Genomic DNA, 13,853 nt, shown 5'->3' on the forward strand with positions numbered 1-13,853 from the left:
GAAGCGTCAGTGTGTTGAGACATATATATTTACGTAACACCTCAACCCCCTCCCCCCGACCTGGTGCCTGCTCAATGCATCAACGATCAAGATTTACAGGCCCGCGCACTGAAAGATGGACGAGGAACATGATCAGCAGTGCACGTGAACACCGTGGTGAGATGTTCCAAAATTCATCCGCACCCCACGGCGCGAACCCCCAGATTACCACCAAGTCCTAATGCCTTTTTGGTCGATCTGGCCGCATATTTTCAGCAACACCTTTTTTCAGAGTCGGCAACACTTTTCGATCCGTTTCTGTTTCATCACTTTTTGATCACTCTGTCACTTGCTGTTAGCTATATATCATCACCGCCCTCAAAAAAGCTGGAAGGCAAATTCAGAAAGTATACGCGGAATAAAATGTAACAGTTGTGTGTGTCGCATGGTCTATTTGGCCGAATGGTTTTAATAACGCGTTTGGTTTTTAGGCACTCTCAAAAATATATCCGAAAGCAGTTGATTTCTGGAGTGCTAACTAAATACCTTGTTGGCCAAACTAAGGACTCAATTCCTAAATTCTTCGATGTCATAATCTAGAAGGAATTTAAGTTACACGGAATATTGTAGCAGGTCGACTTCTCGCATAATTTTAGCACTACTGTTTGTTTGGAGAGGGGGCGAGGGTATGGGGAGATAGACGCCGATCCGTTTCTATTTCTTCACCTCTTCTTAATCACTTTATCACGCACCGCCTTCTTGTCATCACAAACCTTTAAACATTGTAAATGTCGACAAATAATGTTGCTTCCGTGTTGCTTATTTCAATGCCTGGCAGACTGATCTAAGAATGCAAATTATAAACGCCATTACGTGGGCGAAATGTACATTTAACCATTCGTCGCCGGTGCCATTATGGCTCATGTTTCCGAGATAACTATACTGTATATATATCTAAAATGTCACCGAAGTCCATTAACAAGGAAGGAGTGCTGTTTCAAAAGTGTCGTGACCAGTGCAGCCAATTTGAGGTGATTATTTTGTTTTCGACTTCTTCTTTTTTTTTTAAACGGGTGGGTGGGGTGGGAATGGGGGGATGCTCGCATTATATGCAGAAGCCTAACAAGATTTGTGGTGGCGAACTCGAGAAGGAATGTATTAACTATCTCTAACCTAGCAGCCCTTACACCGGAACTGTCGTGAGTTCACCTCCGCGTGACGGGGCTAAAGAGACGAATTCCGAAAATAACTTCGTCGGGTGTGTACGTGTATGTGTTGTGGGAGAGTGACCTTTTCTTGCAAAACCTCTGTCAAACATTGGAGGGGCCAATCACTAGCGAAGGTAGTGTCGGAAACACGTGCTCCCGTCCACTTTTGTTCGACACACATCTAGCTGGTGATTGGCCCTTTCCATGTTTGGCAGAGGTTTTACAAGAAAAGGTCACTCTTACACAGCCCGTGCAAATCATATCCGACGGAGTTATGTTCGGAAATCGTCTGTTAGCACTGCGTTCTTGGCTAGACGGTTATCATCCTTGCACGTGAAACATAATGGACTTGCTCCAAATGTCATTGACGTCCCTCGTTTTAGAACCGAAGATGTACATTGCGACTGCCCTTGTGTCGCGTTTTGGTTCCAAGAGGGAGCATATCTGCAGCGAATCCCTTATTTTGGGAAACGAACCCATTAAAAAGAAAAAAAATCAATCAATACAATTAATATTAAGTTTGAAACTCACAAAATAATTGAGGACAATAGTCACTTGTTCATGGCAATGCTTGTTTCTCAGGCGCCAGAAGACTGGTTCCGCACACCTCTCACTCACCCTTGCACTTGTCGTAAACATGTACAGCGCTAACCGCGTCTCTGTGTCTCTCATAACCCATTTGCACCTTTCCTTTGCGCCACTGTTTTAAGATTCTGCAACCCAAAACTACCCCCCCCCCCCCCACTCACCCATCTCTAAAAACGCAAGAGACCGTTAATGAAATTGTGTTGCAAGTAATACAGTCACAACGTCAACATGTGGGCAGGACAGTCTTAACATTATAGTTGTGGAACCCTTCAAAAGGCTTCCATCTACATTTGGAAAACTATATTCTTAAATTACAACTTTAAAACCATTAAGTAGGCTTCCACCCCGGTTTCGTGTGATAATTACTAAACACTGAAATGCTTAAGTCTACTTCAACCATTATAAGGCCAGCTTCCAAGGTGAAAAATGACAAAAAACGTGTTCAAATCTTTCTGCCATAGCATTTCAGAAACACTGCTGATCTTTCCCATTTTTGGCTCATATATTCTTCAAGTGTGTCTGACCGCTCAGACATAATTCAGTTAAATGTAATAGAAAGTTTTGATATCTAAAAAAAATAAAATAATAAAATATAAAAAAAACCATGACGAACATGTATGATAATCATTACACAAATAACTCTTCATGCAAGACAGATACAGACATGACATTTTACACACTTATCACAAATTGAGCACTAAACAGTGTGCTATTTTCACAAGAGTGTATTTTGGAGAATTTTGTTTTTATATCCTGAAATTAGGATTTTACTATTTCATCGCGACGAAAGAGTGTTCTCTCGAGTTTACTCCCAGTTTCTACGAAAGCACATTTTCTCACTCGTAATTCAGCGCTTAATTTCAAAGAAATACACTTTCAGAGGGAAAAAATAATTTCAAACAAATCATTTATTTTTTCATCAACGTGTGAAGTAACCTAACCTGACACGAAAAGGTTTTTTTCGTTAACTTCCAGACTTCCAAACATCGTGAACAAATTACAAGAGAACGATTAAAAGAAAATGAACACCCGGAATAATTGTGTAAGCGCCACGACCTTACAAGGTCTGAACGACACGTTTCATTAAAAAGAAACTAGCGAAAGATAATCTTACCTCGAAAAACTGAAGCAACTCCGTGATAAAGGAAATCCGTCACACACGCAGGGAAAAAAAAAGCGTGACAGGTACACACAAAACAGTGGGAGAAGACAAATAGCTGGCAAGAAGCGCGTGTTTTACAGCAACTTTTCCGAGCAGAGCGTAGCGCTAGGGTGACACTGGAAACTTGCTCTCCCTCTCTCTCACGCACGTTGGGAGCGGAATGCTCGCTCGCTCCTGGCAAATTTGTCGCTTGCTTGTGAAGTGAAACAACGAGACACCCTCTCTCTCTCTCTCTCTCTCTCTCTCTCTCTCTCTCTCTTGTGAATCGGTCGGTGGTGGTAATAGTGGTGGTGGTGATGTTGGTGGCGGTGTTGTGTTGTCGTGGCAGTTACAGTCTTGCTAATCGTGAAGTGGTAAAAGTCGTGAAGTGATGTTTATTATTGGTTCGTGTGGAATAAAGCATGTGGGTGTCCGGTAGTACAGGGAGAGGACACGTCTCTGTGCACGTGGATGCGTGTGTGTGTGTGTGTGTGTTTTGATCATGTGGACCTTGAACAAACACACATGATGAGAAATTGTGTAATGATAGTTGTAAATCTACGTGAACCACCAATGAAATCGTTCATTGATCCACACCAGCGACTGATCCGTCTATAACATGTTTTGCATTTGCCGACGACATTCATTCATAAAATATGTTCGTGTCATTAATTCACATGGAGAACAAGTCGTGTATTAGTTATCCATATTCATATAGTTACTCCTCTTCCCCTCTTCTATCGCCCTACACTCGATCTCCTCTCCCTCCCGTCCCGCCATCGCCACCATCCTTCCACTGGATCACATACCGACTATAATTTGCCCGAGTGCTTTCTTTTCACATCTGGATTTGGCAAACACACACACACTCACACACACACACACACACACACACACACACACGCACACGCACACACACGCGCACACACGCACACACGCACGCACGCACACCCATACCACACACATACATACAAACAGACGCACGCAAGAACCGAACACACACACACACACACACACACACATGACACGCACGCACGCACATACACACACACTCACACACACACACACACACACACACACACGCACACGTACACACACACACACACACACACACACATACATACACACACACACACGCTTAAACCCCCCCACACACACACACATACACACACATACACACACACACACACACACTTACCCCCCCACCCCCCACACACACACACAAACACTTACCCCCCCACACACACACACACACAAGCACACATAACCGATCCGAGAGAAGAGAGATATCAAGGAAGCTGGCATGGTGCATTGATCAGTGTTATGAGCGGAGCACCGGCGCGATTATCTCCCTTGCTGGGTCCGGATTATGGCGGTGAGGTTGACATTTTGCGGTGCCGGAGGCCCCACAATGTGGACACTATGGGATTCCGCTCATCTTCATACGGTATTTGGTGTCTGTCTTGGGAAGTGGGTTGGCAATGGAGGGGAGTAATGAGGGGGTAGGGGAGGGATATTGGTGGTGTTGGTGATGTGTGTGTGTGTGTGTGTGTGTGTGTTTTAGTGTTTGTGTGTGTGTGGTGTGTGTGTGTGTTGGTGTGTGTGTGTGTGGGTGTGTGTGTGTATGTGTGTGTGTGTGTGTGTGTGTGTGTGTCTGTGTGTCTGTGTGTCTGTGTGTATCTGTGTGCCTGTGTGTGTGTGTGTTCGTGTATGTACGCTTGATAACGTGTGCGTATGTGTGTATGTGTGTCTACGAAACGATGCACAACTTACTTGCCAACATAAGACAGAGCCTGTACAATCATTGTCAATCATGATACACAACAACACTTAGCCCTGCCGACAAAATGATAGCCGAGGGCCGGACAGGAGACACGTCTTTAGCCTACCATTCGAGACCGCGTCTTATCATACCATTCGAGACCCTTTAGCTGACCATTCGAGACCACGTCTTTAGCATACCATTCGAGACAACGTCTTTAGCCTACCATTCGAGACCGCATCTTTAGCTGACCATTCGAGACCACGTCTTTAGCATACCATTCGAGACCACGTCTTTAGCCTACCATTCGAGACAACGTCGTTAGCATACCATTCGAGAACACGACGTCTTTAGCATACCATTCGAGACCACGTCTTTAGCATACCATTCGAGACCACGTCTTTAGCATACCATTCGAGACCACGTCTTTCGCATACCATTCGAGACAACGTCTTTAGCATACCATTCGAGACCACGTCTTTAGCCTACCATTCGAGACCACGTCTTTAGCATACCATTCGAGACCACATCTTTAGCATACCATTCGAGACCACGTCTTTGGCATACCATTCGAGAACACGTCTTTAGCCTACCATTCGGACATCAGTAACCTTCCATTGACCCATCGCAGGGCACTGCAAATGTCCGTTTTCCGTTTTCTCATATATGCACCTATAGGTACAGGTAAAATTAAAGGTAGTGTGAGCAGGAGATAAAAAAAAAACACTTTCAAGCAATTGACCGACGTATTTAAACCGGAAGACACACCAGTCGTACATGCACACACGAAAAACACATGCTGCGACGGACAACCAGCAACCCACAAAAGATAAAGTATATACAACGCAAGCTGTATGATACTGCATGCAGTGCAACCCCCCTTTTAAGACCCCGCAATTCAAGACTCCCTCTCATTTAAAACGCTGTCTTATCGGATCGGACTTTCTGTTTATATTATTACCTCTGTAAATGTAACGTCGTTTGAAAGACCTGATTGTCTCATATTGTCACGTTTCAGTGACACGAGTGGGAAAGGAACTCTTTGTGGGGCGCCTTTCCCAAATTGCAATGCAATGCGCCTGTGCTGGTTGCCGCATTGCGGACACGTGACGAGCACGAAATGCACGAGGATTTTTGCCGGCGTGAAATCCGTGCGGGAATATGGGGTGATTTTTCGCTCACTATTACACGCCGTAGACGGTGGCACGCCTAGTTTTTTCCACCGCAGGAACAACACCCAATTCGTTCCCCCGCAAGACGAACAACATGGTAGGTGTCTCCAAATCAATGCCTTAAAATAGTAGATAACCAGACTTTCTAGTATTGAAGTTTATATCATACTGTTCTGTACTTTATTTTGCATTGGATCAGCTAGTTGTCTTACCATTTACACTCTCGTGTACTACATACGAGAAGAAATGTCATCAAGACAAGTCAGAAATACTGTCTCCCACGTTAAAAATGTTGAAATAACACAAAGCACGGTCAACAGAAGGGCTTAAATCTTTTTGCTGGTCAAAGTCAAACTACTTGTGGATACTGCTCTTCATTTTTAAGTTTAAGCTTACCTTAGTTTAGACTCACGATCGGTTCAAAGATCAACAGTGAAATTTGACGGGGTAAGATCCCCCGCAGCTTGGTCGATTTGCCTACTACGCCCCACCGCAACACTAGGGTAAGATCCCCCGCCGTTATGTTTATCAGAAAAAATGACATACAGCTATAATTTTTGTGTAAATCCACAAATTATGGATGTGATTGGACTCTGACATCTTCAGATGTACTCCAACATTTGGCACGAGCAACAAGTCACCGATTAACCATTGTTTTAGTGTGTGTGCGTGTGTGTGTGTGTGTGTGTGTGTGTGTGCGCGCGTGCGTGCGTGTATGTGTGTGTGTGCGTGCGTGCATGTGTGTGTGTGTGTGTGTGTAAAGGATTGCACATAAATATGTCCACTTTACACAGGAAGCTGTGAGGTTGTTACTTTTTGCTTTGAGTCCAGAGATATACTCTGACAGGCATGCAAGACTTCATATGCTTTTTAACAAAGCAGAATTATAAAACAAAAACAAAAAGCACTCAACTCTCTGTCTCTTTTTATATTTAGTCAAGTTTTGACTAAATATTTTAACATCGAGGGGGAATCGAAACGAGGGTCGTGGTGTATGTGCGTGTGTCTGTGTGTCTGTGTGTCTGTGTGTGTGTGTGTGTGTGTGTGTAGAGCGATTCAGACTAAACTACTGGACCGATCTTTATGAAATTTGACATGAGAGTTCCTGGGTATGAAATCCCCGAACGTTTTTTTCATTTTTTTGATAAATGTCTTTGATGACGTCATATCCGGCTTTTCGTGAAAGTTGAGGCGGCACTGTCACGCCCTCATTTTTCAACCAAATTGGTTGAAATTTTGGTCAAGTAATCTTCGACGAAGCCCGGACTTCGGTATTGCATTTCAGCTTGGTGGCTTAAAAATTAATTAATGACTTTGGTCATTAAAAATCTGAAAATTGTAACAAAAAATAAAAATTTATAAAACGATCCAAATTTACGTTTATCTTATTCTCCATCATTTGCTGATTCCAAAAACATATAAATATGTTATATTCGGATTAAAAACAAGCTCTGAAAATTAAATATATAAAAATTATTATCAAAATTAAATTGTCCAAATCAATTTAAAAACACTTTCATCTTATTCCTTGTCGGTTCCTGATTCCAAAAACATATAGATATGATATGTTTGGATTAAAAACACGCTCAGAAAGTTAAAACAAAGAGAGGTACAGAACAGCGTGCTATCCTTCTTAGCGCAACTACTACCCCGCTCTTCTTGTCAATTTCACTGCCTTTGCCATGAGCGGTGGACTGACGATGCTACGAGTATACGGTCTTGCTGAAAAATGGCATTGCGTTCTGTGAGTTCGACAGCTACTTGACTAAATATTGTATTTTCGCCTTACGCGACTTGTTTCTTTTTTTTGTGGTCATAAACAAAACAAACCTGATTAACTGCGTGTCATATAAAACTGTCGAGCACACTTATTCTTGAATGTTATGGAAATTAAAAGAAGTTGTTCCTCTGCAAGTGTGTGAATGTAGGCATTATAGTAGCCTATATGTGTTACAGCGATGTTAAATATGCAGTTTCCATCTTGTTGAGCCCGACGCCTATGCCTGGCAAGACCAGAGCGATGCTTATACCGCTTCATGCACGCATTGCATAAATAAGCGTAGCCAGTAGAGTGGGTGATTTGGTGGTCACGAAGATACTTTCTTCTCATGAACGACTTTTGACAGGTTTGGCACTCAAACCCCGGCTTTTCACCCAGACATATATGCTTGTCCAGACTGCGTTTGTGTGCGTACGATTTTTTGCAAACACCACACTGGAAAGGTTTGGTGCCTGCATGCTTGTTCATATGAGACTGGTAATCTACCTGTCGACCAAACCTCTTGTCACAAACTATGCATACAAAACGAGATTCGTTGCCATGTTTCTCACGTTTGTGATTGTCCAATGTTCGCTTGTGTTTGTATGCTGATCCGCATTCGTCACACAAATGGAGGAGACCAACCTTCTTCGGTGTAGAAGTCTGTAAAGGGACTGTCTCACCTTTTGTCACCTCACTACTGATGTCTAGGTAGCTGTCGATTACTTCCCCAGACACCTCCCCGACAGATAGCGTGTGGTCGCTGGTCTCCATCTGTCAAATAAAAACGCTTCAAACGGGTCAGTTTTGCTGTGCATGATGTGCTTTTTCAGCGCGCATGTGCGGGGGGGCGTAGTAGGCACTCCGGCAAAAATGCGGGGGACCTTATCTGGTGTCTGCGGGGGACCTTACCCACTGAGAATCGAGTACCACAAAATAACGCTAGATTAGAGCAGCTTATCCACGATGCTGGTGCCCAAAAACGCGCATACAAGGCTGCAAGGTATCGAAGATTAAACTGTGAGTATTAAAATAGTGCTTTAAATGGTAGTTCTAGGTTAATTTGTACGAAATTGAGACCTCTCTGTATAATTTTCACGGACTTCGGCAGAAAATCGAACGCCACTGTTCACGAGTACACAACAAGACATAAGTTACATATTATACATATAGCCTAGGCAATTCTGCTTCAGAATATCTATACTTGATAATGTGATTTGCCACAACGTACCTTCACGGGGCAATTCCTTTGCGAGATAACAATTTTGCTTCCGCGTGCGGGGGAACGAATTGGGTGTTGTTCCTGCGGTGGAAAAAACTAGGCGTGCCACCGTCTACGGCGTGTATTAAAACACGTGTTCCTAGCATGCTATACGTGTGTATGGTAGGCGACCAGTGATTGGTCAGGGAGATCGCTTGTTCTAGGACAGGCGATTGCTGATTGGTCAGGGAGATCACATGGTCTTTCTTTCCCGTCTTTCTTTCTTTCTTTTTCTACACAAGCTTCACATACGTACAGGTCTGGATTCCGTTGACTAAGATTTGGAGGATTCCAACTCGTTGAAAGACTGGATTAGGTCTACCAACGGGCTTCTGATTGTTAGTGCAATACACAGAAGGCTTAGGACGGAGGGATTTGGCTACATATTTTCGCTGACGAGCGGGAGCCAAATATTCAAGCGGTTTGCTTGGGAGAGCTACGTTTTACAAGCTGTTGAGGTAATTAGCCGTCACTTTACGCTGGTGACCGGTCAATGTCTGTGAAATGTAATCTGTTTTCTTTCTCCATGATAGCGTATAACTTGCTCATTATAACGCTAAATTGTAATCTGTATATGGTTTTTGCAGATATGGAGAGGAGGAGAAAATGTCTTGAGTTGTTATTAAAAGTCTATTCTTGCAGGTACCACGTGCTCGCTGAATGGGGAAGTTAGATATGTTTAAAGGTGGAAAAAAGGGGGGATTGTTGGCATGGTCACTGCACCAATTGCTCTGTTTCAGCTTGCTGGAGACTTGCTGGAGGTTTGCTACTCGGTTTCTACCCGGTTTCTACCTGGTTGCTGGAGACGTGCTACACTTTGGCTACACGTTGGCCATAGGCGGGCTACACTTTGGCTACACTCTTGCTGGACGGGGGTTGCTGTTATTTGCTGTACGGTTGCTGTTCTACGGCTGTTGCTGGTGTTGCTGCGACTTTCACCTGTATGCACCACTGCGCCACTGCGTTTCATCGAATGGACCCTGGCTACACCGAGAGTTGAGTGCAACCATGCGTAAACGCCCCCCACCTTGTCATCTTTCTAACCCTTTATGAAGAACTTTGAGTTGTGACAACGTGGAGTGTTAACGCCTGTACAGGCTAAGACTTTTTACAGAGCAGCTAAGTGTTTTTTAACTTTACACGGTTCAGCGTGTTCTTATTATTTCATAAACTTTAACTGGCTTTTGTCAGTTATTTTTGTTTTACGACTTGGTTTCACGAGAAGAGGGAGGTGGAGAGTTAGTGTATATAAACAGACGTCTAGAACTTATACTTTTGTTGATTCTAACTTGTGTGTGTGATTGCGAGAGTGGATCGTGGTGTGGTTAGTCAGTTAGCAGTAATTGACCGTTTTAGGTCAATCATTTGACTTATAAAACGTGACACATATAATGTATTTGGAGGTCTTAAGAAGGAGGTTCCACTGTACCGCAATCGGGCTTCCAAAAATCATAGCCGAGGGACGGTCAGGACATTTCATTAGCCATTCGGACATCAATAACCTTCTACTGCCCCCGCGCAGGACATAGCAAACGACCGTTTTCCGTTTACTCGCATCTATGGGGCAAACACTGGCCCCTGGACCGTGTAAGAGCGGGGTCGATATGTTCGTGAGGACTACATAGACTGTACATTTTCTTACACCCATATAGCGCTTGTCTGGTCAACAAGACCAATGTGAGGACCTACTGTCCTGTAGTGTGTGTTCTGTGATTTGTCGGGGGCGTGTGAAATGCTGGGGATTTGTTTGGTATGGGAAGGATCAATTACTAGTTTTGGATATGTTATACATAAAAACCTGCTCGATAGTTTTCCTCATACTTGTATGCTTCTCAGTTGACATAATATCTACATCTGTGCACTTGCTTGTTTCACAGTTTGTATTATCTTCGATATTCTCCTCGTTCGTCGTGTATTAGTTTATGTAACTTGTCCTTGAATATGTGAATAGTGTACACGATTTAGCTGTTGAAGGTGACTATAGGCATTTTCAGAATTGTGTTGCCAAAGAAGTAATTATTTCATTGATTAAAATCCTCTGTTTTTGTTCCGTTTACTGACATATATGATGCAAACACTGGCGTCCGTGACGTGTATTAGGGTGGGTCTATATGTGTGAAGCGAGAGGTTGCGAGTTCGACCCTGGGTCAGAGCGTTAGCAATTTTCTCCCCCCTTTCCTAACCTAGATGGTGGGTTCAAGTGCTAGTCTTTCGGATGAGACGAAAAACCGAGGTCCCTTCGTGTACACTACATTGGGGTGTGCACGTTAAAGATCCCACGATTGACAAAAGGGTCTTTCCTGGCAAAATTGTATAGGCATAGATAAAAAATGTCCACCAAAATACGCGTGTGACTTGGAATAATAGGCCGTGAAAAGTAGGATATGCGCCGAAATGGCTGCGATCTGCTGGTCGATGTGAATGCGTGATGTATTGTGTAAAAAATTCTATCTCACACGGCATAAATAGATTTGTTTGTTTGTTTATTTGTTGCTTAACGTCCAGCCGACTACGCAGAGCCATATCAGGACGAGGAAGGGGGGGATGAAGGGGGCCACTTGTCAAGCGATTCCTGTTTACAAATGCACTAACCCATTACTTGTGTCCCAGCAGGCTTTAGTAAAACTAAATTAATACCTACTGGAAGATTACCAGTTTCCAGTATGTTAAAATAGGCTTAACCTATCTACTGCTGGACTTACATCAGAACACTAACAGATTAAACTATACATGAATCGCGAGACAAGCGGCAAGAGAAGAGATTTTTGGAAAAAATACAGGTGAATGAGCAAGAAGGCAGAAAAAAGAAAAGAATTCATGAAGAAAAAGAGAGCATGACAGGAAAGAGGAACCAAAAATCTACCTAACAGCAAACTAGAAAGCTCCTGCGGTTCCAAAAACAGGAGGGGCTTTTAATTTCATAACCGCAGTGCCCCACTGCGGGAGGCATAAATAGATCCCTGCGCCTTGAGTCCGAGTCTGGAGATACGCGCGCGATATAAGACTTCATATAACAAATATTCGAAAAACACTTGTCTGGTCAACTGCAAGAAAATGTGAGAAACTACTGTTTGGCCAACGTGTCTGGCCAACAAGCAAACCAAAGGAGAAACTACCGTAACTATGTATTCTGTGATTGTGAATTGTTGAGGTTTTGTTGAAGTCTAGGAAGGGTCCATGTAAGCCTATATGCTTTAGAAAGCAATATGATTATACTGTTTGGAAGTTTTGCCATTCTTTTGTTCCATGCCATACCATAAGACTACGTGCGTCTGCTTGTTTTGAAAGACGTCAGTCTCTGTTGTGTGAATTATTACACCACGGGAAAGCGTCTCCACTAAAAACCAACACACACAAACAAATCTCAATATGTTTACAAAGTGTATGTTTGACCTATGTTGGACATCTTTATAATGTACAATATTTCTTTTAAAAATGTATGGATGTATGCAGTAGGATATGTGTCTGCAGCATGTAGTAATATAAGAAAGCGTCTCCATGTGCCCCCTCAATGTTTGAATATCAATCAGTGTCATAAAGCCCAAGCGATCGAATGATTTACTGTCAATCAATGCTACGATAATCATTTCAAATGATTATTATTTTTACTTGTTTGGGTTGGTTTCAAGTACACATGGATGTTGCACTAACGGGTGCCGTGATCTTATAGATCTTGAACTTATCAAATTAGGATATGATATTAAAGGCACAGTCAGCCTCCCGTAAACCATCACAGACACTGTCAGGCTTTTACACACATTACAAACACCCTTTCGTGTAAACACTCACCGCTTGAGAAGATCCTAGTGAATATCAAAGGCTGAGAGTCAAACTAGAACTGTATGCAGCAAAGAAAGCAAGCTAGTGTATTTACCCTTTTAGTTTTACCCTTCCCGAAAGCCTGTAGCCTTTGCCATCACTATCTCGTCAGGTCTTTCAAGCAGGTTAGGAGTGATCTCCTTCCTTTCACTGCAAACTATTGAACGAAAATACATCTGCCGCGGTCCATACAAGATGATGTAAGTGGCTATGTGTCCTTCAGAGCGCTGTGCTTGGAAACACACACGACGCTCTTCGGCGTCTTTTCTTGTTTCGCTTGCAAGCATTTCAAAGAGAGTATGTCACACGCATTCTTTTTTTGCCACTCCTAAAGCAAACGTGTGCAAGATTGTATGTTACACGCTTTGGAGCATGTGCAAGAACGGATTCAAACTCGAAATCGTCCCTCCAAAAGCCCAACATGCACACACGACTTTCATTTCTCGTGCTGTTATCGTTTCTTCTCTTTACACATTCTTCAACGCTGAGAATACTGAAAACGGCTTCCCCGACGACAGTACTGTTTCCATACGCGAATTTAGCTGCCCTTGGAAAGTGGCTCGCTCACGAGGCCTGTTAGCCTGAATCTAGAAGGACAGTGTTGTGAACATAGATGACAAAGATCCCGAAAAAAACTAACATTTCGCGGATGCAGACACAGAAAGACGTCCTTGAGAGAGAGAGAGAGAGAGAGAGAGAGAGAGAGAGAGAGAGAGAGAGAGAGAGAGAGAGAGAGAGAGAGAGAGAGAGAGAGAGAGAGAGAGAGACTGATCGAGAGAGAGAGTGAGAGAGAATGCGTGTGTGTGTGTGTGTTTCCTTCTAATGTTATTAATTGGTAAACAAAATAATAAGGGTATGGAACACACAGTCTTGATAATTTCGTCATCTAGACAATAAGAGAGGAATATGAATCATCCGTACTCCCTTTTATGTCATATATATATGTGTGTGTGTGTGTGTGTGTGTGTGTGTGTGTGTGTGTGTGTGTATGTGTGTGTGTGTGTGTGTGTGTGTGTGTGTGTGTGTGTGTTGACAAGGTAACGGTATGAAGACAACTTTTGAAGAGAATAAAAAAGCTGTATGGCACAGAATCTGCAAAAACAAGCTTGATAACCAGACAGTTGCTGAGAAGAGATGCTTGAAAGAGGAAGATGTTGACCAGAA

Source organism: Littorina saxatilis, linkage group LG1, assembly GCF_037325665.1.
Source record: "Littorina saxatilis isolate snail1 linkage group LG1, US_GU_Lsax_2.0, whole genome shotgun sequence".
Taxonomy (NCBI): domain Eukaryota; kingdom Metazoa; phylum Mollusca; class Gastropoda; order Littorinimorpha; family Littorinidae; genus Littorina; species Littorina saxatilis.